Genomic DNA, 20,725 nt, shown 5'->3' on the forward strand with positions numbered 1-20,725 from the left:
CCATCCTCACATTGGTTAATTATGTAATTCTGTAATACAGTTGTTTAATACAAATTCAACATTTTAGTATAAATCAATTAGTTATATAACTATCTTTTTTGTATATTAATCAATATGAACATGAATATTCCAATTATTTCCATGCAATCCAATTTCTTACAAATCAATTAATTATATTTACCAATAATAATAAACAAAATAATTTCCCCCATATATTCCTCCAAACCACAACTTAACCATTTCTGCTTTCAACACAATATACATTTAATAGTATCTCAATTATTACAATTCCCTAGTTAAATTTTTTTCTTTTGTGTTTTAAAATCTCGAACCTCCTCTTTTGCCCTAAATTTCCCATTGTTTGCAGTTTTGCACCTACCTTTTTTGGTGAGGAAAAAGAAAAAGAAAATCTCTCTGTGCCTCATTTTGTCACGTTGCAGCAAAGACCCTGCTTTACTTTCAGTTTCGTTTTTTCAGCATAGCTAGGGGAAAAAAAAATCTGCTCCTCTCTTTGCAGCTAGCAACAGAGCCCTCCGCAAAACAGCTGAGAGCAAATCAGCTGAGAGTCCGGAGGCTGATCAAATCAACTTAGGGTAATTAACCTATGCTGAAGCTGAAAGGGGCTGTTTTTTTCTATTTTTGCAGGCACCGGTCTTCTCATTTGTTTTCTTTTAACACTGATCAGCTGTAGGGCGGCCCTTTGAAGCCCCGCAGCAAGAATTTAAATGGTTTGTTTCCCTCTAGCCTTCAGCTGGGACTCAGGAGGCAGCAATAGAATGGGAGTGGGCAGGGTAAGTGACCGGCGACCGGCGATCCAACAGAGGCAGAGGGTGAGGGTGAGTGAAGACGTGGGGGGGGGGGCGAGAGAGGGCTTTGGCGACCCCTGTGAAATGGCCGTTCGACCCCCAAAGGGGTCGCGACCCCCAGGTTGAGAACCGCTGCTCTACTTTTTCATCTTTATCTTTATCTTTTTGCTTTGTCTCTCCTATTGCTCCCAAGTCTTCTTCTAGTGGTCCATAAAATTGTTGATAAAATAGTTTTGCTTTTTCAATGGAGTCAAGTCTATGTCTTTGTTCTTGCCATGTCACCAAAATTTCTTCCGGTATTAACCATCTAAAATTAACTCCTTTGAATATTAGGAACTTCATTAGAAACTGATATTCTCTTCTCTAACTCTTCTAGGTATTTGTCTTAATACCACAATTTCTTTATCTTTGTGTTTTGCTGCTGTATTTTTTGTAATATCTCTGTTTTCACTGCCTTCTTCGTAAATCTTACATGTACTTCTCTTGGTAGTTTGTTCCTCATTGCATATTTTGTGTATACTCTAAAGGCTTCGTCAATCTCGTTTAACATCTTTTCTTTGGATTGTTCCAAAATTTCTGATAGTATCTCAGCAATCATCTCAGGTAAATTTTCTCCTTTTTCTTCCTCTATATTTTGGAATCTTAAGTAAAACTCAGAACGTTCCATCTCCAACAGGATAATTGACTTTTCAGTTGGTGCCAATTTTTCTTCTAATTTCTTAACTTTCTTTTCTGTCATTTCCACTTTTTCTTCTACTTTCTGGATTCTCTCTTCATTTTTCCCAATCATGGCTTTCATTTTTTTTATTTCCTGTTTTAAGTTATCATGAAGTGATTGTATAAAATTTCTTAATTCCATCATCTCCGAAGTTTTCTGTGTTTCTGTTGATGAGGGACTTGCTGTTGGGTGTGGGTGTGATATAAATTTCTTAATATTTATAATCCAAGTGCCTAATCCCCCCCAATGGTTGGATTAGGTGAAAATAATAATAATAATAATAATAATAATAATAATAATAATAATAATAATAATAATAAATGAAAATGAAAGATAAGATACAAAAATTAAAAAACAAAAATTCCAATCAACCACCTCCCTCAAAAATCAAATTCCCAAATATTCCAACAGAGAGAGAGAGAAAAAAAAAAGAGAGAGAAAATACAACTGCCAAAAGTAAAAGATAAAAATACAAATCCAAACAACCAAAAAGGAAAAATGTTCTTCTGACTCTTCCAATCTTAATCCAATTTCTTGTCAATCTAGTTTTTTTTTAAAAAAAGCATTTAAAAAAAGGGTCCCTAAAAAAAAAAAGTAAAAATAAAAGACACAAAACACAAAATAGAGTATCTTTCATCCACCAGCAAAAATCAAAACACGGAACTTCAAAGCAATCATCAGTCAGTGAATAAAAATAATAAAAGATTAAAAGCCAAAAGGAAAGTTCAAAATCCAGTCTTCTCTCTTATACATCTGTTTTCTTTATCAGTCTACCAAAATGTCAAGGTCAACTATAGTCAGTGTTTCTTCCAAGTCAAAATCTTTTCCCTTCTGCCACTAGATGGCACTGCAGACTAGCTTTCAGGAACACAGCAAACTTTTTAAAGCAATCTTCAGTTTTTTTTAATCTTTTAAGAACACAGTAGTTTTTTTTTTTAAAGAAAACAATCTTCAAAGTTTCGTTTTCTCAGTTATCATCATTCCAGCATTTTAATAGAAATGGGATTCAATCATTAATTCATATAGTCCCAATTTCTTATTTTTAAGAAATTACTTTTCTTTTCTCAACCACAAAGAAAAATATAAAAAAGAAAAAAAAAGAGGCTTTTGTCTCTTCTCCGCAGCCAGATTCCCGGATGTGAAAGCGGATACACACCCGCTCTCACTCCTCACTCTCAGCCCATCTATTCTCATTTAAATGCCAGTTGGATTCAAAGGGAAAAGTCTTTTGTAAAAATTCCTAGCAACTTCTAAGGCCGCTTTCTCAGCAGTTCGGTTTGAGGAGCTTCTGGTTCAGCCAGGGAGTTTGCGATCCCCCTATGCTGACCAGTCCATGCTCCCCTTGTTTATCATCCCTTCAGGATGACTTAGGTCACTTTGGACCCTCGGACTGCAGAGATATCGACAGGTCCTCAAGAGATCTTAAAGAACCTGATTTGCCACTGCGACATTGGCCACGCCTCAATTTTTTTTACTACCAGTTCTGTGGGCGTGGCTTGGTAGGTGAGGTGTGGCTTGGTGAGCGTGGTGTGGCTTGGTGGGCATGGCAGGGGAAGGATACTGTAAAATCTCCATTCCCTGCCCAGTCCAGGGGAAGGATACTGCAAAATCCCCATTCCCTCCTCCCTCTGGGGCCAGACAGAGGTGGTATTTGCCGGTTCTCCGAACTACTCAAAATTTCCACTACTGGTTCTCCAGAGCCTGTCAGAACCTGCTGATTAGCACCTATGCTTGTGACATTATGCAAGCTCATTGATACATACTTGTGTGTGATGTCACCATGGAAGTAGAAGAAGGGAGAAGTTGCATTGTGACATCACAATGTGTATTTAGTCTTTTGAGACATCATTATGATTAGGGATGGATACCTATGCCTAGGACTACCCTAAATCAGCATCGTCAATTATGTGTGGCTGAACCTTACCCTAGCCAAGGTATTCTTAGCACTTATTATCACCTAGCATCATATTTTAGAAACTTGTTCACAAAACAAAAGAAAAATTTGAATTCATCAGACTTTTAATTCAAACCAATATTCATACTAGTAGTAAACAGTGGTGCTTAAAAATTTATGAATGTTTGAATTGTCAATATTTCTACATAAATATGACCTAAAACATGATGTGTTCTCCACACAAATCTCCAATAAACAAATGAGTCAAAAACATTATACTCCCAAAGGATGGTGAGAACGATCCAACTTCCCAGAAAAACTAAACTCTCCTATAAGTCTTCGCAGTCTTTGAGCATGTTACCAATGACCTTTTCTATGAAAGAGAAGATGGGTGGAAACAGAAGAAGAGATGATGATAATGAAATTGCTTTCTACTTGTCTTTTTTCTTAGCGGTGTATTTCGAAGAGATGCAGAGAAAACTTGGGTCATCTTACAGTAACCAGTAGGTAATATCTGGACCATGTCCTTTCTCATAAACTATTATTTTCAGTGCCTTTATTTGAAACCGCAGTAAAATATTCATACAATTCTTTCCTATTCTTTTTTTATTATTATTATTATGGAGAAGACATTCTATTCTCTTGACTCTGCTGAGCAGCTCATGATAGATAGATAGATAGATAGATAGATAGATAGATAGATAGATAGATAGATAGAGGTGGGTGGGTGGATGGATGGATGGATGGATAGATAGATAGATAGATAGATAGATAGATAGATAGATAGATAGAATTCTTTATTGGCCAAGTGTGATTGGACACACAAGGAATTTGTCTTTGGTGCATACGCTCTCAGTGTACATAAAAAGAAAAGATACATTCGTCAAGAATCATAAGGTACAACTTAAAGTTAGTCACAGGGTACAAATAAGCAATCAAATCATATTAGGAAACAGTCAATATAAATTATAAGGATACAGCAACAAGTTACAGTCATAAAGTCATAAGTGGGAGGAGATGGGTGATAGGAACGATGAGAAGTTTAATAGTAATAGTAATGCAGACTTAGTGAATAATTTGACAGTGCTGAGGGAGTAATTTGTTTAGCAGAGTTATGGTGTTTTTGTGTCTAGTTGTTCTGGTGTGCAGTGCTCTATAGCATCATTTTGAGGGTAGGAGTTGAAACAATTTATGTCCAGTATGCGAGGGGTCTGTAAATATTTATGGATGTGTATCCAGCTCATGTGTTTCCTGCCCACCTCAGGGGTGAAATCCAGCCGGTTCTATCCAGCTTGGGCGAACCGGTAGCGGCGGCTGTGGGAGGCTCCGCCCACCTGCATGGACGTCATGATGTTGCTTTCTTGTGACATTTTAAACCTCTGCGCTTGCGCAGATGATGGTGTGGGCGAGTGTGCGCACAGTGCACGCACATTGGCAAAAAAAGTAGGGAAAGTAAGTAAATTTCACCCCTGCCCCACCTCAACCTCAATTCCAAGTTCCTTCTATTCAACTACTGGCTGTTGTGAAAGTATATAATAATTCTTGGTCTACTGCACGTACAACTTTGTTGTTGTTATTTAACACTGTAGTGGTCTTGGAATTGAAGAAGAAGGAAAATGGCTAGCAAGTAAAATTGGAGCTAGGCCTTCTTGAGATGCTGAAAAGATACAGTTCCAGAGTGATTCGGGGTCATTGAAGAGAAGACAATGTGGATTCCGTCCACCCAACAGAGATTTTCAGAGGGAGAAGGGACCAGAAAGAAGATTATTGTTCTGCTTCTGCTAATATGACAAAATGTCTAATTATGACTAAATCCCTGTAAGAATTATTCATGGAAACATGAATTAACAAGCTAATAATAGACTTGAAACAGGATGAGAAAATATCTGGAACAAACTTTTCTTCATATGAATAATAAAGGTAAAAAAAGGAACAGCCTGAATCTGGTCCAGAAAGTGGTGCCCAAACAGTTGGACTTCTGAAAGGAAAAAAAAAATCTGATATACATGATAAATCTCTAATGAGAATGGAGAGGTTAACGTGGCGGAAACCATGACAGAAAGATGACAACATCACTACTGATGTAGACCATGAAGTCTTCATTGATTGGCATTCCAGCTTTAGTCATTATTCATTGTGTCATTGTGTTTAAATTATTGTCCAGCTTTGTTTGAACACATCCAATGAACAGAAGCACACGGCTTCTCCATATAGTTGATTACACTAATAAACGGCCCTTATTGTTAATGTGTTTTTCCTAGCATTGCAGACTCTGCTTTCCTGTAAAGTAAGATAATTTTCAAGGTTTTGTATTTTGTATGCCAGATCTTCTTTGTTATGATACCTATTCAAATATTTATGAAATGCTATCATACTCCATACTTTCCTGAAGGCTAAATATTTTCTCAAGACTACGCATTTCCAGTCCTGTGAGCATCCTCATTTTCTACACTTGTCCTGCTTACTCTGAATTTTTACTATGGTGCCAGAACTGAGCATACAGTTGACTCATTTGTAGCTTGTGATCAATTACAAATCATTTTCACACATATTGTTACCAGTCCCAGTATCCCCCATCCAATTTCTTTTCTTGTTCATGTGAAGAATTTTACATTTGTCTTTATTAAATGTCATTTTATTTTTTCATCCGAGAGAATGGTGATGAAAATAACTGGCTTTATTTAACTTAATCTTGTTTCAATTTCTAGTATTAGAAGAATGAAAGTATTAGAAGTTGTCTGTCCCTTTATCTTCTCATCCAAAACTTTAAAGAAAATATTGATGTGTATTAGGCCCAGAACCAACCCCTGTGACAATGATAGTTTTGTCTGATTTGATGAGGAATTATTGATGAACATCTTTGACACTGTTTCAAGCTAGCTGTAATAGATATATATCAATCTTACAAAGGAGAAGTGTTTTGTCAAACACTGTACTCAAGTCAAGTTATATTATATCCACATGACTCCCACTATCTATTAAGTATTTACTCAGTAAAAGTACCTGAAGCAAGACTAATGCAATAAGAAGTGGTTTTGGTCAATTGTGCGGATTTCTACTCAATACAGCACTTAACTGGTCTGACATTTTTGGGTCTTCCTTTTCCACTTTTTGCAAATAAGGATATTTGCTCTTCTCCAATCACCTAGTATTTCACTCATTGTCTAGAGTTTTTCAAAGATAGGAATTTGGTCAGACCATCAACAAGGTTATTCAGCATCTTGGTACTTAAGTGAAATAAACATCTAAGAAGTAGTTCTTTAAGAAGTTCTAAAACTTCCTTTAATATAATTAATTGAAGTCAAGATGGTAGTGTCATTTATTTTTAATAATAATAATAATAATAGCCTTTATTGTCATTGTACATTGTATACAACAAAATTGGTTGCTTACTTTTACTTATCAATTCATATAAGTTTTAAATATGTGGCATACTTTGCCAATCTCACATTGACACAATATCATTTTGATGTTTTCTTTTTTTTAAAAAAAATATAGTTTTTATTAAAACTTTTAAACAAAAAAAGTAAAAGCTAACACAAACCAATAGACAGTAAGCAAAGAAAAAGAGTCCATAAGAAAAGTGGCTTCTGATAATTTTCACAGCAGTCATAAATCAAATATATTTTGACCTCTGTCTCCTAAATTACTTCATGTTACCCTCGGTTTTATCTATCCTGTCTAATCATCAAAATCATTTCACAAGTTTTTTTTTTCCTTATACATGATAAAGCCCCTAAGAAGCTTCCAATCAGCAATCAATGTAGATAATGTCTTTTCTCTAATCAAATAATTTATCCATTTCAGCAACAATCTGAATATTTTGGTGTTTTCTAACCCATATTTTGAGGTTTTATATATATGAGAATAAAGATAAAGGTTCCCCTCGCACGTATGTGCTAGTCGTTCCCGACTCTAGGGGGCGGTGCTCATCTCCATTTCAAAGCTGAAGAGCCAGCGCTGTGCGAAGACGTCTCCGTGGTCATGTGGCCGGCATGACTAAATGCCAAAGGCGCACGGAACGCTGTTACCTTCCCACCAAAGGTGGTCCCCATTTTTCTACTTGCATTTTTTATGTGCTTTTGAACTGCTAGGTTGGCAGAAGCTGGGACAAGTAACAGGAGCTCACCGCGTTACACAGCACTAGGGATTCGAACCACTGATCTGCCGACCTTTCAATCGACAAGCTCAGCCACTGAGCCACCGCGTATCTTTATGAGAATATGTAGTGGCAACTGACAACTCCCTTGAAACGTCAGGAGCAAACATTTATTGACCCAGATATCAAGTTCTCAAAGGAGGTACAGGTCATCCTCATTTAATAATCATCTTGTTTAGTGACCATTCACAGTTACCATAGTAACAAAAAAAGCTAGAGAGGATGAAAATATTTAATATAATTAGCAGCAAATCTAGTAATGATGGTAATAAATGGAATTAAACTAAAATATATTTTTTTTAAAAAAAGATAAGAGGCAAAAAAGTGATCAGGCTAACCTATAGCTTGAAGTTGCTGATTGACAGCTCCTGAGGAATGGGTTTGTTGCAGGGAAGAAAGGTTCCCTTTGTCATGAAGGAGGAGGGAGTAGGGGTTGCTATCATAACTAGGCATCCAGGCAGCAAAAGGTGGTATATTTTTAACTTTCTAATGTGAATCTGATTGACTGTAATCTGTCCCTCATTGTTCAGTGAGAAGAATTCCAACCTGGTGTACAAATGTGCATACCCAACTCTGTAGTACATTAGAAAAGATTGTTATGTACAGTTAAGAGTCAGGTAAGACCATCTGTGTTCTCTCCATTCGTGTTTCTTGGTTCATGTCAGCATTCTTCAGACCAGGAGTGTCCAACCTTGGCAACTTTAACACTTGTGGACTTCAACTCCCAGAATTCCCCAGCCAGCGATGTCATCCTAAAAGATATTCCATCAGGATCAGGATCCTGACATAGAAAAGGTTCTCCCACCATCACTTTCCAGTCTAAAGCAGGGGTGTCCAATTTTGGCAATTTTAAGACTTGTGGACTTGTGGCTGGGGCCTTCTGGGAGATAAAGTCCACAAGTCTTAAAGTTGCCAAGGTTGGATACCCCTGCTTCAGACCGAAAAGTGATGGCGGGAAGACCTTTTCTATGCCAGGACCCTGATCCTAAAGGAATATCTTTCAGGGCCAGCCTTCCCAACTAGTTGCAATAGACGCAATTTACATAGACTTCTGTAAAGCCTTTGATTCAGTGATACACGACAAACTACTTCAAAAACTAAAATCTTATGGCATTTCTGGACTCCTACATAAATGGATAGCTGCCTTCATGTCAAACAGGCAACAAGTGGTCAAAATAGGAAGCTCTCTATCAAATCCTGTACCTGTTAACAGCGGTGTTCCCCAAGGCAGCATTTTAGGTCCAACACTCTTTATACTTTACATAAATGACCTTTGCGATCATATTAAAAGCAACTGAGTTCTCTTCGCTGATGATGTAAAACTATTTAACACTACCGACAATGCTGCTACCCTTCAAAAAGACCTTGACTATACGTCAGATTGGTCAAACAAATGGCAACTTCAAATCTCAACCAACAAATGCTCTGTCTTGCACATTGGCAAAAAAAAAATCAGAACATAAAATACAAGTTAGATGGACATGATCTTGAAGACAACCCTCACTCTGTCAAGGACCTTGGAGTACTCATTTCTAAAGATCTAAGTGACAGAGCCCACTGTAATAACATTGCCAAAAAGGCATTAAGGGTTGTTAACCTAATCTTGCATAGCTTCTTCTCTGGTAATATTGTTCTACTAACTAGAGCATACAAAACATTTGCTAAACCAATTCTTGAATACAGCTCATCTGTCTGGAACCTGCACTGCATATCGGACATTAATACAATTGAGAGAGTCCAGAGATATTTCACGAAAAGTGTCCTCCATTCCTCAACCCACAATAGGATATTTTATGCCACCAGACTTGAAATTTTGGGCTTAGACAACTTAGAACTGCACCGCCTTCGGTCTGACCTAAACATAGTTCATAAAATTATCTGCCACAATGTCCTACCTGTCAATGACTACTTCAGCTTCAACTACAACAATATACGAGCAAACAATAGATACAAACTTAAGGTAAACCGCTCCAAACTCAATTGCAGAAAATATGACTTCAGCAACAGAGTCATCAATGCTTGGAATGAACTACCTGACTCTGTGGTTTCTTCCCCCAACCCCCAAAACTTTAACCTTAGACTGTTTACTGTTGACCTCACCCCATTCCTAAAAGGTCTGTAAGGGGTGTGCATAAGCGCATCATTGTGCCTACCGTCCCTGTCCTAATGTCCCTTTTTACTCGTATCCTTCTCAAGTATTCAAATCATGTTTACGCTTTTATCTGTTATTTTATATATGCTTGACAAATAAATAAATAAATAAAAATAGTTGAGAGGGAGGAGTTAGTAAACAACATCAGCATTACATTACATGGTTTTCCCCTTGGAGTAGAAAGCTATTTCATGCTGTCCACTCATTCGCATCACATTCTTGAAACAATAATTCCAGGAATTTAGGAAAAGCTCAAACGTGTGCTAAAAGCACATTATAATGATACTTGAAGCTCGGAGTTAAAATTGTAGACACAGATCACTTTTGCCCCCCACACCTTCGTAGAGTACGAAGGCATATACATGACTCACTGTCAGAGGAGCACAATGGGCTGATAATTTCTTTGTGAATAACTGTTCAGATGGTGTTTTCTGAGTGGGGAAAAATACAAGCTCATAGAAGTGACTCATGCCAAGCAGGACCTCAATAAACATGATGAATCACATTTGTGATATGGATATAAGTCTCTGTGTCACCGTAGCATCTTTACGTTGGTGCCTAATATTCTGGAATGGTCTGCTTGGGTTCTACACCTCACATTGCACAGAGGTTTCTGCTCCTGCCATAGCTCAAATTATTAAATTCCTTTCATAGTTTAAACATCCATACTAATATTTTGAATTTTACTTCTCTTCCTTTTTTTATATAGATATTTAAAGACTTTTAAACCAGGAGATTTTGAGTGTTACTTAGGGGTTGGGAGTGGGAGGCACTGTTTTACGGTGGTTCTCCTCCTACCTCTCTGGACGCTCGCAAGCGGTGTTGGCGGGGGGGCAGAGGTCGATCCCGAGGCCCCTCACATGTGGGGTTCCTCAGGGGTCGGTTCTTTCTCCCCTGCTGTTTAACATCTATATGAAGCCTTTGGGGGAGATCATCCGTGGTTTGGGGGTGGGGTATCATCAGTATGCTGATGATAGCCAACTTTTTATATCCACCCTGAATCAGCCCAGTGATGCCCTCGACGTGATGTCCCGATGCCTGGAGGCGGTGTGGTTCTGGATGGGGAGGAACAGGCTCTGACTCAATCCTGCCAAGACAGAGTGGCTGTGGGTGCCGGTGTCTTGGTTTCAAGGGAATGTTCCATCTTTGGTCATAGGGGGAGAGGTGTTGCCCCCTGTGATTAGGGAGCACAAATTAGGTGTCCTCCTGGATGCATGGTTGACCTTAGAAGACCATGACACGACTGTGACCAGGGGGGCATTTGCCCAGATTCATCTGGTGTGCCAGTTGCGCCCCTACCTGGACCGAGATGCCTTACGCACGGTCACCCATGCACTCGTCACATCCCAGATCGACTATTGCAACACTCTCTACATGGGGCTGCCCTTGAAAACCACTTGGAGGCTTCAGCTGGTGCAGAATGCGGCCGTACGGGTAGTGATGGGAGTGTCATGTCACACCCCTCTTGCATGACCTGCATTGGATACCGGTTGCCCTCCGGGTGAGGTTCAAGGTATTGGTGATTACCTATAAAGCCCTACATGGCTTAGGCCCGGGGTATCTGGTGGATCACCTGCAGCCAGCAACAGCTCCCCATCTCCCGGTGTGCTCACACAGAGAGGGCCTACTTGGGGTTCTGTCAGCCAAGCAATGTCGGCTGACGGCTCCTAGAGAGCGAGCCTTCTCTGTAGGCGCACCTACCCTCTGGAATCAGCTCCCCTTGGAGCTCCGGGTGGCCCCAACCTTCGCTCTTTCCGCCGTGACCTTAAAACATGGTTGTTTCGCCAGGCTGGCCTGGACTGAAGGGGTTTTAACGGGAATTTTAGATTCTTTTATTGTTTGAATTTTAATTTGGACTTGTTGTTGCTTATTGCTGTGAGCCGCCCTGAGTCCTTGTGGAGAAAGGGCGGCATAAAAGTCCGATAAATAAATAAATAAATAAATAAATAAATAAATAAATAAATAAATAAATAAATTAAACAAACAAATAAACAAAACAGTGTTAGTCCTGTTTTACACATGAAAAACCATCTGGGTGGCTTTGGGCCAATCACTCTCGCAGCTCACCTCACCTCACCTCACTGGGTTGTTGTTATGAGAAGAATAGGAGGAGGAAGGAGTATAAATAACTCACCACCTTGAGTTATTTATTAAAAAATAATAAAGGTAGGTTATAAACTAATTAACCTACTAAATAAAGAACTCAAGATGGTGAACATATCAAATATTCCTTCCTCTGCCTATTTCTCCTACTACAATGTTGTGAGGTGGTTTGAGCTGAGAGCGCGATTTCTCCAAAGTTACCCGTTTGGTTTTCATGCTAAAAGTGGGGCTAGAACTTACAGTCTTCTGGTTTCTAGCCTGGTTTCTTTTTTCTTTTTGTTGACTTTCCACCAAATATCTGTATTTTAACATGTTTTTTAAATTATTTTTTTATTGCACTTTTTCTCTTTACATATCTCTGTTACATATTTAACAGATCTGTGACATTATTCATACAATTAGAATCAATATTCAATACATTTTATACATTCTATTTCTAAACATTCTATTTCTTTATGTACATTTCCATTCCTTATTTCTATTAACTATCGATTCATACCATTTTCCCCATACTGCATAATATTCCGAGTCATCCTTTCCCTTTAACTCTAATGTGAGTTTATCCATTTCAGCGCAATCAAATATTTTTTGAATTACTAATCCCTCTGATGGTATACTATCTTTCTTCCAATATTACGCAAAAACAATCCTTGCCGCCGGTAATATATGTAACATCAAATATTTTATCTTACTATTATATTTCGCCCTAAATATCCCCAGGAGAAACAATTCCAGTTTAAATTTTATTTGACACTTAGTTAAATCCTGCAGCCATTCCTGTATCTTCGTCCAATATCTTTTCTCTTCGGGGCATGACCATCATGAGTGAAAGAAGGTACCTTGTCCCTGTTTGCATTTCTGACATTTTGGATTTAAATTTGGATACATCTTGGCCAGCCTCACTAGCGCTAAATGCCAACGATAAAACATCTTATATTGGTTTTCTTTATAGGCCACGGATTTTGTTATTGTATAATTTTTATTCCAGATTTTTTTCCCAGTCTCTAGCCTGCTATCTTAACCACTAAACCAGACTGACTCTAATCTGAAAAAAACAATGCTCTAATTAACATTCAGTTAATACACTCTTTTTTGGGGGGGGTATTTTTCTTACATCTGGCTTGATGAAGAATTCAAAAAGGTGGCGGTATGCTTTTGTGCTAATTCAGTGGATGCTAATGAACTTCCCAATCAGCTGTACAGTATATTGGTATGTAGTTTGGATTCTTTATCCCAGATGGACGATGTCCTTCAGCACCAAGGACAGCTCCTGTTAATTATTGCCAAAATTAGCCCACAATCCAAATAATAGCAAAACTCTGCATGTCAAAAAAAAAAAAAAGTGCTTTGGCACCAAAGTTCAGGAAGGAACACTAATGTTTTGAGCAGCTGTCTTTTGAAAATAAAGGTTGCCATTTACTGAACAAGGCTGAGTTCAAAAGCAAAGAATGCTTTAAAAAAAGGGGGGGGAGAGAATTGAGGTTCTCTAATATGTTGAGGACAAGCTCTCTAAAACACGCAAAACTCCCATCAAAATGTAGCCTATTGTAACAAAATTATTAGAGAACAACAAGTTATTTTGATTCATGCATTCACAACCACACCGGGGCAATCTATTACTACAAGTAGTCTTCAACTTACAATCATTCCTTTAGCAATTATTTGAAATTACAACAAAAAATTAGCTTATGACCAGTCCTCACACTTACAATCATTGCTGCATCCCTGCGATTATGTGATCAAAATTTGGACACTTGGCAACCAGCATGTATTTAATGGTGGCTGCAGCATCCCAGGGTCATGTGATCATTTGTGATTTTTTTTTCCCCAGACGGCTTCTGACATGCAGAGTCAATGAGGGCAGCCAGATTCATGTAATGACACAGTAATTTGCTTGATGACCAAATTTTATTTATTTATTTTATTAATTTAATTTATATACTGCCCTTCTCCCAAAGGGACTCAGGGCGGTGTACAGCCAGCATAAAACACACAAATATAACATTTAAAAACAGTTTAAAAATATTAAATAGTTTGGCCCATATCTAATTAAAATAAAACTACCCGATTTAAATGGTTAAAAAATTAAGAATTGACAATTAAAAAAAATTTAAAAATTAGGCCAGCCCAGCTTGTTGAAATAAAAGCGTCTTGAGGGCCCAGCGGAAGGTGCGTAAATCGGGAATCCTCCGCATCTCGGGGGGCAATTCGTTCCAGAGGGCAGGGGCCCCCACAGAGAAGGCTCTCCCCCTGGGGGTCGCCAGCCGACATTGCTTGGCCAACGGCACCTGGAGGAGCCTCTCTCTGTGGGAGCGAATTGGCCTGTGGGAGGCTATTGGTAGCAGCAGGCGGTCTTGTAAATGCCTGGGTCCTAAGCCATGGAGCGCTCTAAAGGTGGTAACCAATACCTTGAATCGCGCCCGGAGGACCACCGGGAGCCAGTGCAGCTTGCGCAGGAGAGGTGTTACATGGGAGCAAATAAAAATACCCTGTTTCCCCAAAAACAAGGCCAAACAGGAAAATAAGCTCTAGCATGATTTTTCAGGATGCTTGTAATATAAGCCCTACCCCCAAAATAAGCCCCAGTTAAGATTGTCAGCCAGACAGACACATTTAGTACCGTATTTCCCCAAGAATAAGACCTAACTGGAAAATAAGCACTTTTGGAGCAAAAATTAATATAAGACCCGATCTTATTTTCGGAGAAACACAGGTAGTTGTAAAACCGGGAGCGACTCACTTAATAACCATACCTGGTACCCATTGCAGTCGTAAATCAAGAACTATCCATAATAGAGGGTGAACTGGAGTAGCTTTCTGCTACCTGAAAAGGAATTTAGAATAAAATAAATAGAGAATTTCTTCCCCCCCCCTCTCTCTCACACACACACATAAGAGAGAGAGAGGGGGAGGGAGGGGGAGAGGGAGAGAGAGAGAGAGGGAGGGAGGGAGAGAGAGAGAGATGGCAAATGTTTTGCCTTTGTAGCCTGGGAACAACCCGTCCCTATTCCCCTGATCAACATTCAAGTGATGAGAAATGCAAGCAATTTTGTTCATTCTACAATTGAAGCTGCTTTAGGAATAGGATGTTTTATCATCATATTGATAAAGCCAACCAAATCCTAACAAATGCATTTCATATTGAAATACGTCTCTGCAAAAAATGAAAGAAGACCCCTGCTGATTCTCCCTGGATATTTATAAAGCACATAGAAGATACTGCCGGAATGACTATGTTTATGTAATTTGTTTGTGTATGTAGGTATGTATATATGTGAAACTGTTCAGGGGAGAGCTTAACAACTTGTAAAAAGCAGCTGAGGAGAGACTCGGTTAGGTTGCCAGAGTGGTTTAGAGTGAGGAAAGAAGGGTTTTAATTATGACTCCCCATAAAATTTCAAACTGAAATTGCAGCCATAGTTCGCTTCATTAGAATATCCATTTTTTTTTTCTTACAGTGCGAGGAACATCTTATTTGCTCATCTGCAAAATGAGGAGTGTTGTTGTTGTTGTTAGTTGCAAAGTTGTGTCCGACCCATCGCAACCCCATGGACAATTTTCCTCCAGGCCTTCCTGTCCTCTATCATCCCCTGGAATCCATTTAAGCTCACGCCGACTGCTTCAGTGACTCCATCCAGCCACCTTGTTCTCTGCCGTCCCCTCCTTCTTTTGCCCTTAATCGTTCCCAGCATTAGGCTCTTCTCCAGTGAGTCCTTCCTTCTCATTAAGTGGCCAAAGTATTTGAGTTTCATCTTCAGGATCTGTCCTTCTAAAGAGCAGTCAGGGTTGATCTCCTCTAGGACTGACCAGTTTGATTGCCTTGCAGTCCAAGGGACTCACAGGAGTCTTCTCCAGCACTATTGCTTTCAAAGGCTTCAATTCTACTTACAATGCAAGTAGAAGCATGCAATTGTTTTATCCCACAGATCCTATTATTCCCCAGTTATTTAATAATTTCCTTTCCTAGCACATTGCAACTCACAGGTCAGTGGCAATAATGTATGCGTGTGGAGGGGGTTAGCTTGGCTATCTGGGAGTCCATCTCAATTAAGAAGAAATTTTTAAAAGTTTTAAATTGGTTTGTGATTTTTAATTTTGGGGCCAAATTTATATATATTTTAATGTTTTTTAATATTTGTATTTTATGTTCTTAATTCTGGCTGTACACCGCCCTGAGTCCTCAGGGAGAAGGGCGGTATATAAATTGGAAATAAAATAAAAATAAATAAATAAATTTGCCCTTGAGGGAAATGAAACACAAGATGATGGGTTTGAATGTGTTTCCAAGAATAAAGAGGTATAATGTTTGCAGGCAACCAGTGAATCAAGTCTCCTGAAGCTCATGAGCCACTTGGATCTCTGGAGCCTTTTTTGGAGTGCCCCCCCCTTTTTTTTGTGCAAATTAGATGTGGTAGAGAAAGAAGACAATTTGGGGAAAGGAAACTGTGGGGGATAACTTGACAGGTAACTTTTATACAACTAAGCAAAGAATAGGCAAATATTCAAGACCTGCAGCCCAGGCTGTCCTTCAAAGGCTGCTATCACCCGGGTAATAATGTGAGTAAGCTAGGATTTCCAGACATTCAAATTCAAATTATGGAATCCCTAATGAGTAAAACACAAGTACAAACTTTAAAATACAGGAAAATCAAACATGAAACAATAGTGAGAAGAGGGTATAGCTTCTGCAAACTGTTCCAGATTCCCCCCCACCCTTTAATTTAGTTTTAAGGAAGGATCTCCCTACTTCTTGAAGATTCTTGAAGCCTTTCTAGGACTTGATGCTCCCCTTTTGTTTCCCTTATTCAGGAATTTGCCCTGGAATTTCAGGATGGGGAAATTCTCAATGCCACAAGAAGGGAGATTGGGGGATTCATGTTGCTGCTGGTTGTCTAAATTAACCATCCTAATAAGCTGTCAGACCTGGAAGCCATCTTTTACAGTTGGGCCTTTAGGCCAGTGGTGGGTTGCTCCTGGTTCGGTCCGGTTCTATAGAACCAGTAGTAAAACTGGTGGGAGGTTCCGTCCACCCGCCACGATGTCATCATGGATGATCTGTGCATGTGCAGAAGTGCGCGTGCGTGCTCCCGTTGCAAACCGGTAGTAAAGGTAAGTAGAACCCACCTCTGCTTCAGGCCTGCCCAATTTTTCTACTGTGGGAAATAGGGAGTGGGGGGAGTGTATAGAGTATGGGTGATATGTAGTCAAAATAACATTCTTTTCTCAGAGAGTCAAGACCAAGGTGTCCTGCAGCTGCATGAGGTGACTGGGAGGTATCTTCAGTTTTGGATGGTGCCTGATTGGATCATGTGATGGACATGTGGGTGCTGGGCAGGGACTTGAACTTTCTTTTGGGTGGGGAAAACCTGGAAGCTTTCAGATTCGGGTTTTCTCAGATGTATAAAATAAAATGGAACTTTGAGGAAATTCAAGCCTGGGAGTCTTCAACCTGCTCAAAATTTCCGCTACCGGTTCTCCAGAACCTGTCAGAATCTGCTGGATTTCACCCCTGGAAGAGGGTCTTTAATGTCATGGCACTCAACCTCTGGAACATGATCCCTCTAGAGATTAAATTTGCCCCAATCCTTCTGGCTTTCATAAGCCTTGAATACCTGGTTCTGCTACTGTGCCTTGTGCAGTGGGTTTATGTTGAGTTTATATCTTGGTTACATTGATTTTATTAGTTGCTTTTTAAAAATCTACATAGGTTATTTATGCTTTTGTCGTGATGCTTTTTTCTTTGTTTTTATTTCTTGTTAGCCACACAAAATCATGTGTCTGAGATGGAGAACCAGATAAATTGAATCAATCAATCAGTCAATCAGTCTCCGGAGCGGAGAGCCCCAAGTCGACAACATGTTGGTTTGATTGATTAATTTTAAGAGAACTATTTTTACTAGCTATATGTACAGTACGTTAAGCCTCTCAGACAGTTTTGTTTGTTGCTTTGTTTCAGAACAATAACAAAAGCAACCACAAAAAGGGCAGCGTTTTTCCAATGTGAGGTTGGTGGACTTTGGGGAGCAGAAGAAGGGAGGGAGGGTCTCTGCAAACTGCTTGTGGCTTACGTACCCTACTTTACAGGATCAGAAGTCAGGCATGAAAGTTCTGCCACAAAAGCCAGTGAAGCACAAAACCAAATCAATGTTCAGATCCTGGGCAATAGATTTCTTATGTGTTAGGCTGAGAACATTTGGGGTAGTTCAATCCTGAGCTACAAATATTTTTTTCTATTGATCTCGAATATTAAATGTTTATATGACATCCTGGAAAGGGGGAACACGTAGGAGAGGAATTAATCCTTTTCTCTCTTCCCTTCCCTTCCCTTCCCCTTCCCTTCCCTTCCCTTCCCTTCCCCTCTCCCTTTCCCTTCCCTTTTTCTTTTTAATTTGATTTATATGCCGCCCTTCTCCGGAGACTCAGGGCGGCTTACAATGTGCTCAGCAATAGCCTTCATCCTTTTTGTATATTTATACAAAGTCAGCTTAACAACTGGGTCCTCAATTTACCTACCTTAGAAAGGATGGAAGGCTGAGTCAACCTTGAGTCTGGTAAGATTTGAACCTGCAGTAATTGCAGGCAGCTGTGTTAATAACAGGATGCTTTAGACCACTGTACTACCAAGGCTCTCTTCCTTCTCCTTCCCCTTCCCCTTCCCTCTCCTTCCCTTTCCCTTTCCCTTTCCCATAGCAGATTGAAGGTTCAGGGCAGGCTGTGTGACTGGCATCACCCAACATCTTCTACCTGTGACCATTGCGTGGTCTTCCTTAAGGATAGGACCAGTCTTGAACCTGTTGAAAGAAATGTCCATCTGGGTTCAGTTCCAAGTGGGGAGAAAGACACTGGAAACATGGAGACTGCTTGAAAAGATGGTTTAATGGTGGACAGGACCACATGGTTTGAGGTCCTGGGCAAAAAAAAGCACATGGGTGAGAGAGGGAGAGAGAGATTTATACCCTCTGTTGGGCTTTGAATTTGGGCTTGTATTCTGATTGGTTATCAGACTCTCATGGGGGTAACTTCATAGGGTGTCTTTTGAGTTCCAGGCTTGGTTGAGCCTTGCTGGGTGATGCAATCTCCCCAAGTGCCATGTGGTGAGTCCTGTTGCTAGATGGGTAGAGGGCTAATCCTATCTTTGTTGGATCTTGGGTGAGGGCATTTGCTTATGAATAGACCTAGCTATCTCTTCATCTCTTAAGTGCTGACATCTGCTGTGGGCTATTGAGAGTGTGGGGACTATTAAGAGTGAGTCTGCTTCCTGCCTAAAAACATGTTTCTCCATTTCTCAGGTATAATATTCTGCCTTTTTAATATTTCCTAGAATATTTCATTCTTCTAGGAGAGGGGTGGGTGCTAACTTCCTACAAACCCCTGCCCCATTTTTATTTGTCCTTGCAAGAAACTTTTCACGGTGTTATTGAAAGTTTCACAATCAAGCACCGAACAACTGTTATTTGGCTTTCTTATTAATAAAGGAGAATATTTGTAGCTCAGGGATGACATGATGAGGGGTCCTTGGTGCTCTCTGAGCTTGCTTATTTTCGTGCAGCCGTTTCATTATCCAAACAAGGTTTCATTGGTGCTTTCTTATTGATTTCAGTCACAAGATGGCAGTATCTGCTCACATTCACCAGTTGATAAATCTAGCGTCTTTTTTCTCCTTTTCTTTTTAACACCCTTTTAGTGTTTCAGACCTCAATTGCCTTCCAACATCTATCTCCTGCTGGGTGATTATTCGTAATGAAGATTAAGAAGTAGGAGATGAGATTCTGCCATTGGAATGAACATTCTAGTCCAAGTAAGTTAGATATTTGCTTCACGGTCTATTTCAAAGGATGTCAATAGTCACTGGCCAAGGGGTTATAAAAGAGAAGCTTATAATGTCTTCCACTGACAGTTAGAACAATTAATCAGTGGAACTACTTGCCTCCAGAAATTGTGGGCACTCCAACACTGGTGTTATGACCCAGAGTTGGCATGCAAGCAACACGTGCTAAGCCAGGAGTCAGCAACCCGCAGCTCTGGAGCCGCATGTGGCTCTTTCATCCCTCTGCTGTGGCTCCCTGTCGCTGGTTGTTGCCACAATTTTGAGAGGAGCTTCTGGTTGGGAGGGGGGAAGCATGGCATGCCAGGAGACTCTATGGCAAGGGGCAGGTTTTCTGGTTGACTCCACAATTGATAGGGCTTTTGGTTAGGACAGGTAGAGGAAAAAGGACACCACACTAGGAGGAGACTCTATGGTGGGGGAACTGGACTTCCGGTCGGCTGCAGAATTGAATGGGGGGCTTCCAGTTAGGACCTTTGTGGCTCTTTGAGGGTTTAAGGTTGCCAACCCCTGTGCTACGCGGAGGTTTGTCAGCCTTTATTGAACCACCATCCCCCAAAATCCCCACAATCCAGCAATTCTGTTCCATTCCTAAAGTCTCTGTACACAATTTACACTTACAGTCCAAGGCTCAAACGCACACACATGCACCCGCTTAGCGCAACTTCCCGGCAATGGAAGTCCAAGGGAGCTACACCGCTCTGGGAGCAAGACAGGATCTCAAACTTGGCAAAGTTCACAACGAATGCCTTGGAACATTGCGGCACGGAGAGTCCACCAAGAATGCAGGAAAAACCCAGAACAGAGCCACTTCGCCATTAGCCCGCTGACGTCAAGGCAAAGAATCAAACATCCATCAACAACAGCAAAAATTCTGGAGCAAAGTACTTCTCAGAACTGTGGGGAGTGTTGCTGCAAAATACAACTCTTGTTCCCAACAAAAGCTCACTCCCCCCCACGGCATCTCCTTACATGCTACCCTCCAGGTGATCCTCGTGAGGAGAGGAGAGGCACCCTCCTCCCCAGTAGTTGGGTTGCCCTGCGCTGACTCTGCCTCCTGTCCATTCT

The sequence above is a fragment of the Pituophis catenifer genome, unplaced genomic scaffold, assembly GCF_029215685.1.
Source record: "Pituophis catenifer annectens isolate HBS135680 unplaced genomic scaffold, rPitCat1.0.hap2 SCAF_2, whole genome shotgun sequence".
Lineage (NCBI taxonomy): Eukaryota > Metazoa > Chordata > Lepidosauria > Squamata > Colubridae > Pituophis > Pituophis catenifer.